This window comes from Tachypleus tridentatus, chromosome 6 (assembly GCF_004210375.1).
Source record: "Tachypleus tridentatus isolate NWPU-2018 chromosome 6, ASM421037v1, whole genome shotgun sequence".
Classification (NCBI taxonomy): domain Eukaryota; kingdom Metazoa; phylum Arthropoda; class Merostomata; order Xiphosura; family Limulidae; genus Tachypleus; species Tachypleus tridentatus.
The window spans coordinates 43,076,905-43,094,677 of NC_134830.1; the positions used below are offsets into that span (position 1 = coordinate 43,076,905).

Sequence of the window (17,773 nt, forward strand, 5' to 3'; positions counted from 1 at the left end):
GATGCAAAAAATCCCAAAGCGATAGTAAGCCATTGTAATTTTTTTGTTTTCAAAGCCAATAAAAAAACACAAACTTTCTAACAGGTCACAGAGTTTATGTCATTCGTAAAGTATCCAAAATACGCTGTTGTTACTTGTTCTTGACAAAAAAACAACAAAAAACAACTTTAGCATTGTCAATAGATGGCGCTAAGCTAGATTTATCATTCCGGACGATTGTTCAACGCAAAGTTACACAAGAGCTAACTAACTTATCTGTGCTTTGTCAACCGTGTGGAATCGAACCCTGAATATTAGCACTGTAAGTCATTAAACATATTGTTGACCCTATCGCGATAAAGTAGAAAGTTATTTTTACTTTATTCAAATTTTAGAAAAACACCAATCAGATGTTTAAATTACTTTATTTTCGAATCTAATTACTTTACTTTCTTGTGTATAAGATATTCATAAATCAGTTGTGGCTATTGTTAGCAAGTATTATAAATGTATTAATGGCGGTATGCATACTTACGAAGTGTTTAGTATTTTGTTAAAACTTGGCTGATTTTTTTTATCTCCCCAGTACACTATTCGCTTGATTGTAATGATTAAATGTAAGGTTAAAGACACTAAAAATCAAAACGAGTTTATTAGGGATAGCTTTACAGTGACATTTACAGTTTTTTATTGGGTCTAAAGATGTTTTCAATGAAAAGAATAATAATCTGTGCAATCTTGTGTGATGATCTAGTAAAAATAAAATTATAATTTTGGATATCGTGTTTCTAAATGTTGAAAAATAGTTTAAAAGCTGTATGAATGTATAAATGAGATTCATAAACCAATATTCTACAAGTATTGCCACGATTGACTTTAGGTTATATCTTATGTAATTAAAGTAATTATGCTGGGCCTGGCATGGCCAGGTGGTTAGGACACTCGACTCGTAGTCTGGGGGATCGTGAGTTTGAAATCCTGTCATACCAAACATGCTTAACATTTCAGCCTGCGGTCGTTATAATGTTACGATCAATCCTACTATTCGTTTGGTAAGAAGTAGCCCAAAAGTTGGCTGTGGGTGGTGAATGGCCTTCCATCTAGTCTTACACTGCTAAATTAGCTAGCGTTCGTGTAGACTTGCGCGAAATCCAAAACAAACAAACAACTAATCATGCTTTTGTAATACTAGGTCTTCAAAGCTGCAATTAATACACAAGTAGTGTGTTCCTATTTACAATTTTACTGTGTTAGAAAAAAACTACTAAATAAATTGGGTTTTCCCTGATTATTTAAAGTAATAATCTGAACAAAAAAACAATATTTTGTATACATTTTTTTTTTTCAATTTCGGAAAATTTAATGAGTGGTTGACGTGTATACGCATCCACTTGTATCTAATCGCCTCGGGAATGTATATTTTTTTATTAATCGAAAGAAATTTTAACGAAGCTTTGCTCAACTTGAGAAAAAATATACTCATTGACATAAATATGGCTAAGGAGAGAATTTTATTTTTTTTACTAATTTATTGCTCTACAAGGGTGAAGGCATTGCTGAAACAACTAATAATTTTGTGTGATCCCTCAGTGGGTCAGCAACAAGTTTGCTGTTTTAGAACACTAAAATCCAAAGTTCGATTTACTTCGGTGGACAGAATATAGATTGTGCATTGTACAGCTTAACGCTCAAAAACAACTACAACAGTAACTCTTTGTACGTCATTAGTAAACCACATACTTTTATTTAATAACCCGAAGATAATTTGACGAAATGGAAGTAGCAACACAAACAGTGGAAACATGATAGATATACTGAGAGTGAAAGTAGCTAATGTTTTCCTTCATGACACGAAGTATGTTCAGAATTACTGATGAGGGGTGGAGCTCCCCTGGGCTTGTATAGCTCAGTGACAATGATGAATCTAATTATAGACTGGGTTTCATGCCTATTTTTAGTATCAAGTACTGGTGAACAATTAAAAGTTAGTAGTGCCAATGCTACATGTTCTTCGAATATAGAAAAATAACTGTGGTGAGTAAAAAAACAAGTACGCAAAGAACAGGTAGCCCATTGGGTATCTTTGTGCATAACTTCAAACAAACTTTATCCAGGGTTAATGATTATATGTGCAATTACCCCAGATCGTATAACTCAGTGACAAGGGGTATATCGAATGAAAGAATGGACTTTATATAATTTGTTTTGTTGTTTCTTTTTTCAAGTCAAACACAAACAAAAAGTCTCTTATTCTACCCACCAGATGTATCGAAACCCGGTTTTTAGCGTTATAAATCTGCAGACATACCACTGTGCTAGTGGGGAGCACTTCATATAACAAGACGTAACACTGAGAAATATTCCAGATAATTGTTGAAGAATATTATTTCTGCAAGACCTTCCAGTTGAAACCATGACGTAATTATTAAGAAACAGTATATGGCCAGCCAGCTATCTGTTTAGACAAAGTTCTCAATGACAAGGAATTCATAGCCACGGCCACTACTGTTGACAATGAAGTACCAAAAGCCATAATCATAATCAAACCGATTAGTCTTTAGTGAAAATGCCAGTTTGTAGATACTACGAAAACGAATTTTTTTTTGCAGGTAATATTTTTCAAATATATTTACGTTGTATTGTTTCAGCAGTTTCAATTCATCACATAAAACAGCTTTATCTTTCAGGTGTTTATTAGAATTAATTGACAATAATTAGTTTAAAAACCTAGACTCTGATTATTTATTAATATTTCTTTAAAATGTTTCAATAAAAACAGGAATGTGCAGATTATACCCAGTTGCACACCCTCAGGGTCCACTTAGTATCGCTGCAAAATTTTAGGTTTCTGGGTGCATTCCTCTTGGAGCTATGACGACCATGCACACAAACGTACAGATCCACAAACGCGCTTTTTTATTATTATAGATCCTGAACGTGTTCTTGCATGGCAGCATCTTATGATGATATGCTTTTCGAAAATACTGCTAATGATATTAATCAATAAAGTTATTGTTTCTAAATTTCTTATTCAATTATGCATGAAAAGTTTTATCTGCATTCTCTGAGATAAGCCAAATTCAAGCCCAATACTTTAAAGTCACTGGAAGATCTTCCGTTTCAACTGTTGGATAAAATCTACAAACCCTTTTATATGAACATTAAAAGAACTTTACTATCTTGTTCATATAAAAATCGGGAAGACTATTAATGTCACGTTGTTCAGCACCGTTGAGAAAACTTTCATGTAAGAATCGCGAAATGCTTTATCTTCTGATTTGTGTCAATAGTAATGGAAGTTTTTCTTACATATATCCCCTGCTGGTACAACGGTAAGTCTTCGGATTTACAACGATAAAATCACGGGCTCGGTTCCTCTCGTTAAGGCGTGCGCTTCGTAATCTGAGGGTCGCGGGTTCGCGCCCGAGTCGCGCCAAACATGCTCGCCCTCCCAGCCGTAAGGGCGTTATAATGTGACGGTCAATCCCACTATTCGTTGGTAAAAGAGTAGCCTAAGAGTTGGCGGTGGGTGGTGATGACTAGCTGCCTTTCCTCTAGTCTTACACTGCTAAACTAGGGACGGCTAACACAGATAGCCCTCGAGTAGCTTTGTGCGAATTTCCAAAAAAAAAAAAAAAACTCTCGGTGGATTTAATAGATAGCTCGATGTGGCTTTGCTATAAGAAAAATATAAACTTATATATATATCAACTCGTCATTACAAGAACTTTTAATCTTATGACCTATACAAACATAAATAGAATTTTCCATCTTGTTTGTATAAACAATGGTAAGGCCTTAAATCTTTGAGATTATCGTTTTTTGATAATTTAGCAATGAAAGCCTAGAAGGAAGGCAGCTAGTCATCGTCAACCCTTGGGCTGCTCTTTTATCAACGAATAACAGGATTATTCCCACAGCTGAATGAGCGGGCACGTTTGGTGGGACAGAGATTCGAACCCGCAGATTTGCGAGTCGAGTACCCTAACTACCTGGTCATGTTAGGTCTTTTGGATTATTTCAATGCATGACCTAATCTATTTCAAAGTTTACAGATCCACGTATCTTGATTTATCTAACAATAAGCTTTGTATATTTTCTATTGTACCCGAAATATAGCTTTGCGTTTACTGAAAATTATACCATAAGCAAAATCTCTAGTTCGATTTTATTTACGTAATTCTTGTGTATTTTGTCTTACGCCATCCAGTCTTTCTATGTAATGTCACCGTAGACAAGTTTTAACTGGTTTTCATTTGCATCGAACATTGAATGTTTTGGATCACATCCTCAGCAGAATATTATTCAGGTTTGTATGAAACATTGTTTGAAATTTATATATGTTGGGTATGTCATCGCCAACATAAGTTTAGTTAATTTTTATTACATAATCCCCATTTTTTTAATCACATTCCAATCCTTGATTGTGTCATACATATATAACTATCAATATAACTTTTATATTATTCCCTGTATATAAATTTCTATTTTCTGGATGCTATTAATAATATTTTAGTTTTGTTTTTGTTAACACCCATTGTAAAACCACTCTGCCTCCGTTGGAAAAAAATCACATAACCTCCAGATGTGTTTTTCATTACAATTTTACAGCAGCTTTTAGTTTACACCACAAGCTAAACATTTTGTGTGATGACACCATCTACAAAATATTTTTTTTTAAATTGAGGCCAATACATTTTATTGCAGAAAGATTGGGTCGAAAACCTAATAAGAAGAAAAAGGTCAAAGGGCAGAGTAATAAGAGAAATGTGATATTTACAATAACATGTTAAAAGTATTACTTACCAGTTGATAACAGACTTGTTCTTGCTTTACGTTGCATAACGCCTCCTGTTGACGAGAATTACATTACGGCTTTCTGAAATGACTTACACGATTTCCAAGAGCAAAAATTAGGCAAATTCTGACGGTTGGAAAATGTAATACCGCTAAGAAATTTAGTTGACAACCTGTGTTTGGATAGGTGGTTAGTGCGCTCGACTCGTGATGTGAGGGCCATGGGTTCGAATCCCCGTCACGCCAAATATCCTTATTCTTTCAGCCGTAGGGGTATTATATGTAATGGTTAGTCCCACTATTCGTTGGTGAAGTAGTAATCAAAGAGTTGGTGGTGAGTGGTAATGACTAGCTGCCTTCCCTCCAGTCTTACCCTCCCTTATTAGGGACGGCTAGCGCAGATAATCCTCATCTAATTTTTTCTGAAATTCAACACAAACAAACAAGACAGCTTGTGTCACTCAACAAACAAACGATTATTTAACAGGAAATGTGTTATTGTCTCTTACTTAATATTTAAAAAAATCTTTAAACATTATGAAAAAACGTCAAATATTTTATATTGCTTAGCTTCCTAAATAAATTACAATACACGAATTCAAAAATTCGTATGGCGTGTTGTTTAAATATGTGTAAAATACGTTTGCGTGTAAATTCATGCTAACGTGCATAATTTCTGCATGGTAAATTTGTTGCGCATAATGTTTAATAAAAAAATGCACGTGCAGCTGATTTATCAATTCTTCAGTTTTCATAATTTTAATATTGGGTGTGCCCCCCGCTAGTACAGCGGTATGTTTCCGGATTTACAACGCTAAAATCAGTGGTTCGAGTCCTCTCGGTGGGCTCAGCAGATAGCCTCATGTGGCTTTGCTTTAAGAAAACACACAAACTTTAATACTGTGTAAAATAACGCCATCTTTTTAATCCACTGTTGATAAATAAAGTATGGGAAACAAATTCTGCTGCCCTTTTCCTTGAAATACTGACATGTAAGTTCTGAGAACGTGCTGTGACGTTAAAATGTTGAAAAAGGTCGTATTTCATTGATGGTCTGAAGATAGAGATCCTTGGAAAACAGAGAAAAGAATGAGCAAGAGTGTTTGGTTTTTTTGGAACACAAGAAATCTGTTTCGCTTCATAGCGTGTCGTTTGTTTAATGAACCAGACTGAGACTTGTGATAACATCTTATGAAGACCTTTACTCACACCATTCATTTACCATCCAAGTGGTACTTGTAGCAGTTTGTGAATTCATATATTCATGCACACGCACTAATTTGATATCAAAATACTTACGTTCGTAGTGCATACAACGTGGTAACTTTCCCGAATAGAAAGCACCCAGCTGAAGGTTCTGGGAATTACATCCATTCTATACCAACATATAAAACAAACATATTTTACAAGAAGATTTGAAAAACTTTAGAAACTAGATACCAGAATTGTGTTCGAACTAGCCCTTTTGAGGTACTTCCGTAAATAACTCCAGAAATTAACGCACATAAAAAGTAATATTTAATATGGAAAACGAAACGACGGATAGATATTATTTCTATAACTACTATTTTAGCATTTTAAAAGTAGGAAGTAGGTATATTTGGTTTATTAATGTCAACCCATTTATACATACACACACACTCGCTTTAAATGTGAAAAGTGTAAGCGTGACATAATTTAACACAATTCTATAATTTTTTAAAAAGATTTGTGTTTTTTCTTATAGCAAAGCTGCATCGGGATATCCGCTGAGTTCACCCAGGGGAATCGAACACCCTGATTCTAGCGCTGTAATCCCGTAGACTTATCGCTGTACCAGCGGGGTACTTTTTAAAAGATTGTCCAGGAATTATTAATAAAACTACAATTTTCTCACTGAATTTTCAGTCTCACAGAAAATCTTTATAAAGCAATTGATTTAAATCTGGTGAAATACCAGTTAAAGGAAAACTAATTAATTAGGCCCGGCATGGCCAGGTAGGTTAAGGCGTTCGACTCGTAATCTGAGGATTGCGGATTCGAATCCGCGTCGCACCAAAGCTGCTCGTACTTTCAGCCATGTGGGCGTTATAATGTTACGGTCAATCCCACTATTCGTTGGTAAAAGAGTAGCTCAAGAGTTGGCGGTGGGTGATGATGACTACCTGCCTTCCCTCTAGTCTTACACTGCTAAATTAGGGACGGCTAACGCAGATAGCTCTCGAGTAGCATTGCACGAAATTCACAAAACAAACAAACAAACCAATTAATTACATCATTTTCAAGTAATTATAACGGTTTTAACTATCACAACATAACCTTAACATTTCAGGTAATGTGATATGAAGAAAATGAAAATCGTAAAACTTTCTTATCTTGGAAAATGAATTCGTCTTTATTAAAATTCATTCGACTACATTTTCAAAATTTCAATACAAGCTTCCTGCATTTGATAGATTTTCTACGAGTAGAGAGTGCACAAAATCTTGCTCTAGACGGTCACTCATGGCCAAGATTACCAGGGGTGTATCTGTATCTGTATGTGGTCACTCACCAGAATAGTCTGTAATTATTTTTTTTTAGAGTGTTTCACGTGTTGGACATAAGTAGAAATGAAGTTGCTGGAAGTTGCATTCCTTTTTGAATAATGAGATTGGTTTGATGATGTGGCATTCTTAAAATTTTTGAAACCTATTGAAATTAAATATAGTTTTAAGTTTGTTTGTTTGTTTTTTGAATTCCGCGCAAAGCTACACGAAGGCTATCTGCGCTAGCCGTCCCTAATTTAGCAGTGTAAGACTAGAGGGAAGGCAACTAGTCATCACCACCCACCGCCAACTCTTGGGCTACTCTTTTACCAATAAATATTGAGATTGACCGTCACATTATAACGCCCCCACGGCTGAAAGGGCGAGCATGTTTGGTGCGACAGGGATTCGAACCCGTGACCCCCAGATTACGAGTCGAATGCCTTAACCCACCTGGCTCACATGGGGAGTATATTTCTTCCATATTGAAGAAAGTATTACACAATGAAAATGATTCGTATTATCTGCGAGTCGAGTGCCTTATCCACCAGTTCATGACGGACCATTTTAAAACAAAAGAAAAGATGACGTTTTACCTTTTAATATAATATGTAAAATATTCCTTTTAATATTTATTTTGTAAAACTGTTGTTCGATCGCACATTTTGTGTGTATTATATTACCAGAGCTTTGAAATTATAGGTATGGTATTTAATTTATATTTAACTAGTAACAGAGGCAAGTTGATGATGGAACAATATCTCTATAGAACATGGCCTTCCAGGTCAGTAGTAGTGTCCAACGACTGTACATTTACTTCCAAGGTTCCGATTACCGAGATTGAGATTTTGTATCAGCAGTTTTACATGTTCAATTTCCAATTGAATCTGAAGATGTGTCTTGACAATCAGACAATGTTGAAACTTTTCATATAAATGTTATATTGTGGGATTTTTCAATGCCAGGCAACATCCTAGCAGTGAACTTGGTATTTAAAAAGATGCTACTCTCTAAGATGGCTGCCTCGAACTAGTGTATGCGCAAGTACTAGTAAGACATGCTGGGTAAAAAGACATCTCTTTGTTTTGCATTCTGTACAGAATTTTTCTAAGAAAGATTCATCTGTGATTAATCACGTCATCTTGACCACATGTTACTGACTGAATTTCTTAGGTTGGCTTGTTATATTATTGATAGGCTACCTTTTCCATTTTTATCCTGATTAGCCACCTGGATAGAGAGATCCATTGACGCTATAATTGAGGACGGTTTTCTTGTTAATTTTGCCATCCCACCTGCAATTCTAAGTGCTTCATTGAAACCTATAACCATAGCTGAGCCCGTGCTTCTGGGTGAGGATATTGTCAGAGTAAAGTCGCTACTTAAACTACTAAAACGTAAGAATTACCGCCATTATAGCTACCATCAACGCATAAGACCTTCATAGTTAAGGGAAAGAGGGTTCTACGCTTTGTTTAGCGACACGAAGGAGATGTCTTTATCGAACCGTAATGGGATAATAACATTCCTATTACAGAAAGATATTCGGTTCTTCAAGGCTGTCTTTGCACATAAGTTAAGGAATCTTAACGTATCCTTTTAAGATAGCCCTTCTATTCCAGAATTATCTTAGTGGAAATCATATGAACTTTTTCTAATAAGTCAATGTCCTTTCTGTTCTGGATCTGGTAGTTAGGGCGCTTGACACGCAATCTTCAAGTCGTGAAATCTGAGACTGTTGCCAAACACGCTTGACCTTTTAGCTGTAAGTGCACTATAATGTGACGATCAATCACACTTTCCGTTGGTTAATAATAGTCCAAGAGTTGGCGGTGGGTGGTATTGACTAGCTATCTTTCCTCTAGTTTATCACTTCAAAGTTAGGGACGGTTAGCGCTTTGAGCAAAACTTACAAAGCACATAAACATATATTTTCTTGGATGAGGAGACTAAAACAGTACCAGCCAACACTATTGCTGATGGCAATAACCCCGTTAAGAAAATTAAACTTCTTTAGCTCGAATCTAGCCTATCTTTTTTAAATCTTAAACTTTGTTTTCTTCGAGTTTTCAAACCATCTTACCGCTATGCAAATTTAGTTTAAACTATCTTCTTACTGCTATGCAAGTTTAGCTTATACTATCTTTAAGCTTTTACAAATATCATACTGCCTAGCCTTCTTAAGTCGAGCCCATCTTTAGTATAAAACTGATCCTTACCCTTAAAACTATCCTTCGGGCCTAACAAGCCTATTTCCTTTAAGCCTTAAATTTTACTAAGTAATTCTTTCCGTTATCTAGCCAGAAGAAGTGCCCCACGAAGTTCTGCACGAGTTCTTTATATTGAATTATATTTTCCAGCATCGTTCACTCCTACATGCATTACGAAAATAGAAAGATTCCTGGTACCAACATCTAAATTGTTAACACACTATAAATAATGTCTTTTATTTAGCACCTGGTAAGCAAGTTCAAGTTCTTGTAGCCTAACACGTTATTTCTCTCTCTTTTCCTTCTAAGAGCTTTTATTTTGTGCTTTTACAAATTTATGTTAAAGGACTTTTTAAAATTGTGATTGTTTTTTTTTTAAATTCAGGAGAGTGACGCTCACTTTCTTTTTTCTTTTTGCTTTAATTTCCAGCAAAACTACACGATATATGAGGACTATCTGCGCTAGCCGTCCATAATTTAGTAGTGTAAAACTAGAAGAAAGGCAGCTAGCTACTCACCACCACCCACCATCAACTCTCAGGCTACTCTTTTAATAACGTATAGTGGGATCTACCGAAACATTATAATGCCCTCACGGTTGAAAGAGCAAGCATGTTTAGTGGAAGGCGGATTAGAGCTCGCCACCTTCAAATTTTGAGTTGTATTCTCTAATTACTTAGAGCAGGAATATTCTGTTAAAATGTATTTTATAACATCACTGGCTGTGTCACTGATTTGGACAAATGCATGCCTGTTGTTTAAATGGCTTTTATTCAGGACTGCTATTGACAATTAGCAAAGATAATTTATTAAGTTACTTTATATATGATTCAGCTGTGGGAGATGTATTTTATTGTATAAGGCACCAAAATTAAAGTTATTAATAGAGAAAGTTAAGGATTAAAAGTAAAGCTAAGCAGAGTAGAAGTTTCGATTATGGGCTTGTATTTTGTACATACTTTGCACTCACGCTCATTGAAAGACATGCGCAAACGCGTATATATATATATATGGATATTAGCAAAGTAGAATTCATAGATTTGATTATATATAATAAATTGACCACGAAGACAAACTGATCATAACCCTTTGGAGTAGATTATTTTCCGTAAGTCATCATGTTGTAATATTCTTTAGTAATGTTAAGCGAGAAGTATTTCATAGTGTTTAATATATGAAATATGTAGTGAGAGGTAAACAAAATACATTTGGAAAACTTATTTTACTGTATTAACATAAAGACCAGCATTTTGTGATTAAGGTTTGCGACTTTGTCATTTGTTTTGAATATTTTAATCTTGTAAAATTGAATTGAATTGTAAGCTCATTTAAGCATTTACCAGTAGTGAAACTGGATTGAACTGAAAGTCAGTATAGCCATTTACTAGTAATGAAACTAGATTAAACTGTAAGCCAGTATAGCCATTAACTAGTGGTGAAACAAGATTAAACTGTGAGTTAGTATCGCCATTTACTAGTGATGAAACCAGATTAAACTGTAAGTTAGTATAGCCATTTACTAGTGATGAAACCAGATTAAACTGTAAGTTAGTATAGCCATTTACTAGTGATGAAACAAGATTAAACTGTGAGTTAGTATCGCCATTTACTAGTGATGAAACCAGATTAAACTGTAAGTTAGTATAGCCATTTACTAGTGATGAAATTAGATTAAACTGTAAGTTAGTACAGTCATTTACTAGTGATGAAACAAGATTAAACTGTGAGTTAGTATCGCCATTTACTAGTGATGAAACCAGATTAAACTGTAAGTTAGTATAGCCATTTACTAGTGATGAAACCAGATTAAACTGTAAGCCAGTATAGCCATTAACTAGTGGTGAAACAAGATTAAACTGTGAGTTAGTATCGCCATTTACTAGTGATGAAACCAGATTAAACTGTAAGTTAGTATAGCCATTTACTAGTGATGAAACCAGATTAAACTGTAAGTTAGTATAGCCATTTACTAGTGATGAAACAAGATTAAACTGTGAGTTAGTATCGCCATTTACTAGTGATGAAACCAGATTAAACTGTAAGTTAGTATAGCCATTTACTAGTGATGAAATTAGATTAAACTGTAAGTTAGTACAGTCATTTACTAGTGATGAAACCAAATTAAACTGTAAGTTAGTATAGCCATTAACTAGTGATAAAACCAGATTAAACTGTAAGTTAATATAGCTATTTACTAGTGATGAAACCAGATTAAACTGTAAGTTAGTATAGCCAATTACTAATGATGAAACAAGATTAAACTGTGAGTTAGTTTCGCCATTTACTAGTGATGAAACCAGATTAAACTGTAAGTTAGTATAGCCATTTACTAGTGATGAAACCAGATTAAACTGTAAGCCAGTATAGCCATTTACTAATGGTGAATGTGTATATATTTTTATAGCAAAACCACATTGGGCTATCTACTGAGCCCACCGAGGAGAATCGAACCCATAATTCTAACGTTGTAAATCCGTAGACTTACCGCTGTACTAGCGGGGGGTACAAGTGGTGAAACCAGATTAAACTGTAAGTTAGTATAGCCATTAGCTAGTGATGAAACAAGATTAAACAATAAGTTAGTATAGCCATTTACTAGTGATGAAATTAGATTAAACTGTAAGTTAGTATAGTCATTTACTAGTGATGAAACCAAATTAAACAGTAAGTTAGTATAGCCATTAACTAGTGATGAAACCAGATTAAACTGTAAGTTAGTATAGCTATTTACTAGTGATGAAACCAGATTAAACTGTAAGTTAGTATAGCCATTTACTAGTGATGAAACAAGATTAAACTGTGAGTTAGTATCGCCATTTACTAGTGATGAAACCAGATTAAACTGTAAGTTAGTATAGCCATTTACTAGTGATGAAATTAGATTAAACTGTAAGTTAGTACAGTCATTTACTAGTGATGAAACCAAATTAAACTGTAAGTTAGTATAGCCATTAACTAGTGATAAAACCAGATTAAACTGTAAGTTAATATAGCTATTTACTAGTGATGAAACCAGATTAAACTGTAAGTTAGTATAGCCAATTACTAATGATGAAACAAGATTAAACTGTGAGTTAGTTTCGCCATTTACTAGTGATGAAACCAGATTAAACTGTAAGTTAGTATAGCCATTTACTAGTGATGAAACCAGATTAAACTGTAAGTTAGTATAGCCATTTACTAGTGATGAAACCAGATTAAACTGTAAGTTAGTATAGCCATTTACTAGTGATGAAACCAGATTAAACTGTAAGTTAGTATAGCCATTTACTAGTGATGAAACCAGATTAAACTGTAAGTTAGTATAGCCATTTACTAGTGATGAAACCAGATTAAACTGTAAGTTAGTATAGCCATTTACTAGTGATGAAACCAGATTAAACTGTAAGTTAGTATAGCCATTTACTAGTGATGAAACCAGATTAAACTGTAAGTTAGTATAGCCATTTACTAGTGATGAAACCAGATTAAACTGTAAGTTAGTATAGCCATTTACTAGTGATGAAACCAGATTAAACTGTAAGTTAGTATAGCCATTTACTAGTGATGAAACCAGATTAAACTGTAAGTTAGTATAGCCATTAACAAGTGATGAAACCAGATTAAACTGTAAGTTAGTATAGCAATTTACTAGTGGTGAAATTAGATTACACTGTAAGTTAGTTTAGCCATTTACTCGTGATAAAACCAGATTAAACTGTAAGTTAGTATAGCTATTTACTAGTGATGAAACCAGATTAAACTGTAAGTTAGTATAGCCATTTACTAGTGATTGAACAAGATTAAACTGTAACTCAGTATAGCCATTTGCTAGTGGTGAAACAAGATAAAACTGTAAGTCAGTATAGCCTTTAACTAGTGATGAAAGCACATTAAACTGTTAATCAGTATTGCCATTAACTAGTGGTGAAACCAGATTAAACTGTAAATCAGTATAGCCATTTACTAGTGGTGAAACAAGATTAAACTGTAAATTAGTATAGCCATTAACTAGTGGTGAAACCAGATTAAACTGTAAATCAGTATAGCAATTTACTAGTGGTGAAATTAGATTAAACTGTAAGTTAGTTTAGCCATTTACTAGTGATGAAACCAGATTAAACTGTAAGCCAGTATAGCCATTTACTAATGGTGAATGTGTATATATTTTTATAGCAAAACCACATTGGGCTATCTACTGAGCTCACCGAGGGGAATCGAACCCATGATTCCAACGTTGTAAATCCGTAGACTTACCGCTGTACTAGCGGGGGGTACAAGTGGTGAAACCAGATTAAACTGTAAGTTAGTATAGCCATTAACTAGTGATGAAACAAGATTAAACTGTAAGTTAGTATAGCCATTAACTTGTGATGAAACCAGATTAAACAATAAGTTAGTATAGCCATTTACTAGTGATGAAATTAGATTAAACTGTAAGTTAGTATAGTCATTTACTAGTGATGAAACCAAATTAAACAGTAAGTTAGTATAGCCATTAACTAGTGATGAAACCAGATTAAACTGTAAGTTAGTATAGCTATTTACTAGTGATGAAACCAGATTAAACTGTAAGTTAGTATAGCCATTTACTAGTGATGAAACAAGATTAAACTGTGAGTTAGTATCGCCATTTACTAGTGATGAAACCAGATTAAACTGTAAGTTAGTATAGCCATTTACTAGTGGTGAAATTAGATTACACTGTAAGTTAGTTTAGCCATTTACTCGTGATAAAACCAGATTAAACTGTAAGTTAGTATAGCTATTTACTAGTGATGAAACCAGATTAAAATGTAAGTTAGTATAGCCATTTACTAGTGATTTAACAAGATTAAACTGTGAGTTAGTATCGCCATTTACTAGTGATGAAACCAGATTAAACTGTAAGTTAGTATAGCCATTTACTAGTGATGAAACCAGATTAAACTGTAAGTTAGTATAGCCATTTACTAGTGATGAAACCAGATTAAACTGTAAGTTAGTTTAGCCATTTACTCGTGATAAAACCAGATTAAACTGTAAGTTAGTATAGCTATTTACTAGTGATGAAACCAGATTAAAATGTAAGTTAGTATAGCCATTTAATAGTGATTGAACAAGATTAAACTGTAAGTCAGTATAGCCATTTGCTAGTGGTGAAACAAGATAAAACTGTAAGTCAGTATAGCCTTTAACTAGTGATGAAAGCAGATTAAACTGTTAATCAGTATTGCCATTAACTAGTGGTGAAACCAGATTAAACTGTAAATCAGTATAGCCATTTACTAGTGGTGAAACAAGATTAAACTGTAAATTAGTATAGCCATTAACTAGTGGTGAAACCAGATTAAACTGTAAATCAGTATAGCCATTTACTAGTGGTGAAACAAGATTAAACTGTAAGTTAGTATAGCAATTTACTAGTGGTGAAACAAGATTAAACTGTAAGTTAGTATAGCAATTTACTAGTGGTGAAACCAGATTAAACTGTAAGCCAGTATAGCCATTTACTAATGGTGAATGTGTATATATTTTTATAGCAAAACCACATTGGGCTATCTACTGAGCCCACCGAGGGGAATCGAACCCATGATTCTAACGTTGTAAATCCGTAGACTTACCGCTGTACTAGCGGGGGGTACAAGTGGTGAAACCAGATTAAACTGTAAGTTAGTATAGCCATTAACTAGTGATGAAACAAGATTAAACTGTAAGTTAGTATAGCCATTAACTTGTGATGAAACCAGATTAAACAATAAGTTAGTATAGCCATTTACTAGTGATGAAACCAGATTAAACTGTTAATCAGTATTGCCATTAACTAGTGGTGAAACCAGATTAAACTGTAAATCAGTATAGCCATTTACTAGTGGTGAAACAAGATTAAACTGTAAATTAGTATAGCCATTAACTAGTGGTGAAACCAGATTAAACTGTAAATCAGTATAGCCATTTACTAGTGGTGAAACAAGATTAAACTGTAAGTTAGTATAGCAATTTACTAGTGGTGAAATTAGATTAAACTGTAAGTTAGTTTAACCATTTACTAGTGATGAAACCAGATTAAACTGTAAGTTAGTATAGCCATTAACTAGTGATGAAACCAGATTAAACTGTAAGTTAGTATAGCCATTAACTAGTGATGAAACCAGATTAAACTGTAAGTTAGTATAGCAATTTACTAGTGGTGAAATTAGATTAAACTGTAAGTTAGTTTAGCCACTTACTCGTGATAAAACCAGATTAAACTGTAAATCAGTATAGCCATTTACTAGTGATTGAACAAGATTAAACTGTAAGTCAGTATAGCCATTTACTAGTGGTGAAACAAGATAAAACTGTAAGTCAGTATAGCCTTTAACTAGTGATGAAACCAGATTAAACTGTAAATCAGTATAGCCATTAACTAGTGGTGAAACCAGACTAAACTGTAAATCAGTATAGCCATTAACTAGTGGTGAAACCAGATTAAACTGTAAATCAGTATAGCCATTTACTAGTGGTGAAAGAAGATTAAACTGTAAGTTAGTATAGCCATTTACTAGTGGTGAAACAAGATTAAACTGTAAGTTAGTTTCGACATTAACTAGTGGTGAAACCAGATTAAACTGTAAATCAGTATAGCCATTTACTAGTGGTGAAACAAAATTAAACTGTAAGTTAGTATAGCCATTTACTAGTGATGAAACCAGATTAAACTGTAAGTTAGTATAGCCATTTACTAGTGGTGAAACAAGATTAAACCGTAAGCCAGTATAGCCATTAACTAGTGGTGAAACCAGATTAAACTGTAAATCAGTATAGCCATTTACTAGTGGTGAAACAAGATTAAACTGTAAGTTAGTATAGCCATTTACTAGTGATGAAACCAGATTAAGCTGTAAGTCAATATAGCCATTTACTAGTGGTGAAATTAGATTAAACTGTAAGTCAGTATAGCCATTTACAAGTGGTGAAACCAGATTAAACTGTAAGTTAGTATAGCCATTAACTAGTGATGGAACCAGATTAAACTGTTTTTCAGTACAACCCTTTACCAGCGTATTGATTGTATCGAACTTTATTCATAGTTCGCTACGCTACATACGCCTTTTTTAAAATTTTCACTTTGTTTTTCCTTTTTTTTGAAGACATAAGATCAAATCATCTCAAGTGAGAACAAACCTCTTCGACTTTTAAACTTACACATGGATCAAATCTACTTTCATTGATCTAAGAATGCTTATTTATTTTCTGTTTACACACCATTTTACTGTTTACTACAGCAGTTTACATGTTTATTGTTGCTTCTTTGCTTGTTTGTTTTGAAATTAAGCACAAAGCTACAGAATCTGCTATCTGTTCTTTCCCTTCCACATTTATCGAAACCTGATTTTAGCGGCTTCAGTCTGCAGTCATACCGCTGTACCATTGGTGAACATTTATTGTTGCCCCTCGCTAGTACAGCGGTATGTCTCCGGATTTACAACACTAAAATCAGGGGTTCGATTCCCCTCGGTGGGCTGAGCAGATAGCCCGATGTGGCTTTGCTATAAGAAAAACACAAACACACACACACATTTATTGTTGCACCAGTATGAAACTATTCTAGGTATCCTTCATTTAGTCGTGGCCCAGCATGGCCAGGTAGTTAGGGCACTTTACCCGCAATCTGAGGGTCACAGGTTCGAATCTCCATTCCATCAAACATGCTCGCCTTTTAAAGTGTTGGGGCGTTATAATTTGACGATGAATCCTACTATTCGTTGATAAAAGAGTAATTAGCCCAAGAGTTGACGGTGGGTGATGAATACTAGCTGCCTTCACCCTAATCTGTAACTGCCAAATTAGCGAAGGCTAGCGCAGATAGCTCTTGTGTAGCGTTGCACGAAATTCAAACCAAACTTTTAGTTGTGCTATTGTCTGGATTTCGTTTTGTTCGCCGCCAGAGACATCGTCTACAGAATGTAACATACTTTTACATGAAATGTCACATTGTAACAAGGTAAGCGTTTTGTCATCAGCTACGGTATTGTGTGTCTCGTGTTTCAAAGAAACCATACATTGTGGAAGATTTGCTATAACGAAGGTACAAGCATGAATTTCGAACTACATTCAGCTTCTGTTTACACCTACTTAAAATGCACATTTTTACAAGCTTGTGTTGTAGACTTTGTCTGACAATGTTAACATCAAACTATTCGTGATTATATTGAAATTTACTCAACATCCACTATTGAAAACACAGTAATGGTAATTATGAGAAACAAAGAGAAGCCTAAACGATGACTAACATACACATACGCTTTCTTTTATCTGCTTTTCTTTAATACGATCTTA

At 34.3% G+C, this 17,773-nt stretch overlaps 1 long non-coding RNA gene across 3 annotated transcripts in view; it reads left to right on the top strand.

Annotated features, from left to right (window-relative positions):
* The first annotated feature begins 218 nt into the window (after positions 1–218).
* Positions 219–17,773, top strand: part of LOC143252346 (uncharacterized) — a 57,743-nt gene continuing 40,188 nt past the window's right edge. For 2 of the 3 annotated variants that reach the window (XR_013028944.1, XR_013028943.1), the window contains exon 1: positions 219–301. This is a non-coding gene — a long non-coding RNA (uncharacterized LOC143252346). Of the gene's footprint in view, positions 302–4,189; positions 4,289–17,773 lie in introns of all 3 variants that reach the window. The other variant, XR_013028945.1, reaches the window with a different exon arrangement.